Below are 3,925 nucleotides of genomic sequence, written 5' to 3'. Positions count from 1 at the left end.
CCCAGAGCCAACAGCATAGAAACCAGCCAGGTACCCCCTCTACGTCACAAGGGGCGCGGCAGGGCAGGCTTTCACCAGAGGGTTCTGACTAGGAGCTGCTCTGGTTACAAAGAGGAATCCAATATCTGCAAGGAATCGGAGCGGTACCGTTCTGCGGGTTTGCCTGCGTTCTGGGTGACGTGCGACTGATTTCAGCCAGTTAACGCTGAATGTTCTGCCCTCTCTTGGTTGTGTTGCAGGCAGCTGCTAACACTCAATTACTGTTAAGTGCTTGTTGATTGGCACATTTATAAGGCCCCTTTCTCCTCCTGTTTGCTGATTCCTAACCCTCTTCTGGTGCTTATTCCGGTTCCACCATTGTACGTCCCATCCATGGACAAGGGCAGTGTCCTTCTCGGGAGGGGAGAGCGCGGTGGTTAATCTGGGTTTAGGGTGCATGGGAAATCGATACAGATGCAGCTGGGAGAGAGAACGGGATGAATGAGTAAGACAGTCCCGTTGTGGGGGACACTGGCCTACGGCGGAGGTGGGCACAGGACGCCAGCTCTGGTTGAGGTGCATTAGGAGCCATCCCCTCGGGGGCCTGCCTCAGTGCTCCCAAGCCAAGGAGTCACTTAGCTCCCATTGGAAGTGCCCTGAGACTCTTCTACCGCTCAGCTCCAAGGCCCAGCTGGGCCCGTGGGATTCCTTTCCTTGCTCTCTGCTCCCCGCCCTGCGCCAGCAAACAAACTGAACCATTCGATTGCTCCCGGCCACACGGGCCAATTCCAATTTTGTCCGTAAGGGGCTGAAACCTCTCCAGGCCAAAACGGCGCCGCCCATTCCCTGCTGGGCGGGGGCTGGTCCCAGGCGAGCCATTTTTAAAAACTTTTTGGATTTGAGAAAAGTTGAAGAAAATTTTAGCTGCTGGCCTGGCCTTGTGCTGTGGGACGCACACGCTTGAGTCAAATGCCCGTGGGTGGGTTGGCAGCGTGCTGGGGCTGGGAGTGCCTGGCTACCTCCCGTGTGGGAACGGTTCCTTGTCCATAGCAAAGCACCTGTAGGGGCAGGAGCCAAAGCAAATCAAACAGAAAGAAGCCACCGGCTGCGGGACAAGGTAACTGTGAGACCAAAGCCTCCTGCTGCTGGGCTCGGAGCATTTCGCCCCAGGAGCTATCGGCAAAACCAGCCCAGCAGAGCTCAGCAGCCCTCGGGGGACAGCGCAAGAGGAGGCCCTTGCATAGCCGTACCCCGCCTCCCTGGAGCCCCCCATGTGGCACTGGGACTAGCATGTCAGTGCACAGCCGGCAGAGGGCGTCCTCAGCTTTCAGGCAAAACGCAACCCTCCCCCCGGACGCGAGTGTTAACCGGGCGACCAGTAATCCCAGGCGCTCCGCCTCCATCACAGCTGGGCCCAGGAATGTAGCCACGACTCACCTGCACTCAGCCAGCTGACGTCTCAGCTCCTGCCTTGTGTGACGTAGTGGGGGTACTTGCTGGGCTGTGGTGACCCCTGCTGTCTGGAGCAAGACCCAGCAGGGAAAACCTCGCTAGGCAGAGGTAATGCCAAACTTGTTGAACCAGTGGCCAGACACCCCCCATGGAGAGGAACAAAGGAAGGTGGATGCTGCCCTGACTGGGGGGCAGGGCTGGAAGTTAGTTAGTTGGTTGGTGGCTGTCGGGGAGCATGGAGGAGACAGCCTAGGGAGAGGAGCTGGAGTTTAGGGGCCCAGTCTCCCCCCAACTCAAGGGGGCCTGAGGCATCCTAGCCCAGCTCTGTGACCAGATTACATCTGTGCTGTGCTGTATCCTGGAGAGGCAATAAACTTCCTCTACTCCACCGGCTGGTGCAGTCTGTTTGTGCCATTTCGGGATGCAGGAGACGGGGGACCCCCAACGCGCCGTCACACCTTGCCCTGGGGCCCTGCTAAGCCTGGCGGGCGGCCGTGTAAGGCCGTGTCTCGGGCGGAGTCTGGGGCCCTGCTAAGCCTGGCGGGAGGCCGTGTAAGGCCGTGTCTCGGGCGGAGTCTGGGGCCCTGCTAAGCCTGGCGGGCGGCCGTGTAAGGCCGTGTCTCGGGCGGAGTCTGGGGCCCTGCTAAGCCTGGCGGGCGGCCGTGTAAGGCCGTGTCTCGGGCAGAGTCTGGGGCCCTGCTAAGCCTGGCGGGCGGCCGTGTAAGGCCGTGTCTCGGGCAGAGTCTGGGGCCCTGCTAAGCCTGGCGGGCGGCTGTGTAAGGCCGTGTCTCGGGCGGAGTCTAGGGCCCTGCTAAGCCTGGCGGGCGGCTGTGTAAGGCCGTGTCTCGGGCGGAGTCTAGGGCCCTGCTAAGCCTGGCGGGCGGCTGTGTAAGGCCGTGGCTCGGGTGGAGTCTGGGGCCCTGCTAAGCCTGGCGGGCGGCCGTGTAAGGCCGTGGCTCGGGCAGAGTCTGGGGCCCTGCTAAGCCTGGCGGGCGGCTGTGTAAGGCCGTGTCTCGGGCAGAGTCTGGGGCCCTGCTAAGCCTGGCGGGCGGCCGTGTAAGGCCGTGTCTCGGGTGGAGTCTGGGGCCCTGCTAAGCCTGGCGGGCGGCCGTGTAAGGCCGCGGCTCGGGCAGAGTCTGGGGCCCTGCTAAGCCTGGCGGGCGGCCGTGTAAGGCCGTGGCTCGGGCAGAGTCTGGGGCCCTGCTAAGCCTGGCGGGCGGCTGTGTAAGGCCGTGGCTCGGGCAGAGTCTGGGGCCCTGCTAAGCCTGGCGGGCGGCCGTGTAAGGCCGTGTCTCGGGCGGAGTCTGGGGCCCTGCTAAGCCTGGCGGGCGGCTGTGTAAGGCCGTGTCTCGGGCAGAGTCTGGGGCCCTGCTAAGCCTGGCGGGCGGCCGTGTAAGGCCGTGTCTCGGGCGGAGTCTGGGGCCCTGCTAAGCCTGGCGGGCGGCCGTGTAAGGCCGTGGCTCGGGTGGAGTCTGGGGCCCTGCTAAGCCTGGCGGGCGGCCGTGTAAGGCCGTGGCTCGGGCGGAGTCTGGGGCCCTGCTAAGCCTGGCGGGCGGCTGTGTAAGGCCGTGGCTCGGGTGGAGTCTGGGGCCCTGCTAAGCCTGGCGGGCGGCTGTGTAAGGCCGTGTCTCGGGCAGAGTCTGGGGCCCTGCTAAGCCTGGCGGGCGGCCGTGTAAGGCCGTGTCTCGGGCGGAGTCTGGGGCCCTGCTAAGCCTGGCGGGCGGCCGTGTAAGGCCGTGGCTCGGGCAGAGTCTGGGGCCCTGCTAAGCCTGGCGGGCGGCCGTGTAAGGCCGTGTCTCGGGCAGAGTCTGGGGCCCTGCTAAGCCTGGCGGGCGGCCGTGTAAGGCCGTGTCTCGGGCAGAGTCTGGGGCCCTGCTAAGCCTGGCGGGCGGCCGTGTAAGGCCGTGTCTCGGGCGGAGTCTGGGGCCCTGCTAAGCCTGGCGGGCGGCCGTGTAAGGCCGTGGCTCGGGCAGAGTCTGGGGCCCTGCTAAGCCTGGCGGGCAGCCGTGTAAGGCCGTGTCTCGGGCGGAGTCTGGTGGTGGGTGCGGTAATACAGCAATTCTCCCCTGGCTCTGACGCTTTGCAGCCGTGCCTTCGGATGACGAAGGTTACCTCAGTTTCAGTGTCGATTTAAAGGGCTGGTCCTCGCCAGCTGAGCCCTGAAACACCACGCCGAGGCCACTGGCTGCCACGGGAGGGGGAGATGCTGCTCTGTCTCCGTGGCTTCAGCCATTTCCCTCTGCTGAGCTGGGACTCTGCAGAGACCCAGCGAAAGCGGCTGAGCCGCAGGAGAAGGCGTGAGAATGGCTGGGCCGTGCTGGCGCAGGGCAAGCCCTGGTCTGTTGGGGCGGGCGTGGCTGGGAGCACTCCCTGAGCTACACCCCGTGGCCCGGCTGGTCCGATCTGCTTCCCTGGCAGTGCAGGGGGTGAACTAACACGGGCCCCTGCAGACGGGGATGTGGGAGGGGGGACCCGGCTGACACCAGCCCATCCC

Source organism: Pelodiscus sinensis, chromosome 13 (assembly GCF_052426305.1).
Source record: "Pelodiscus sinensis isolate ZL-2025 chromosome 13, ASM5242630v1, whole genome shotgun sequence".
Taxonomy (NCBI): Eukaryota; Metazoa; Chordata; order Testudines; family Trionychidae; genus Pelodiscus; species Pelodiscus sinensis.
The sequence above is the reverse complement of the archived record's forward strand: the minus strand, read 5'-3'. Positions refer to the sequence as shown.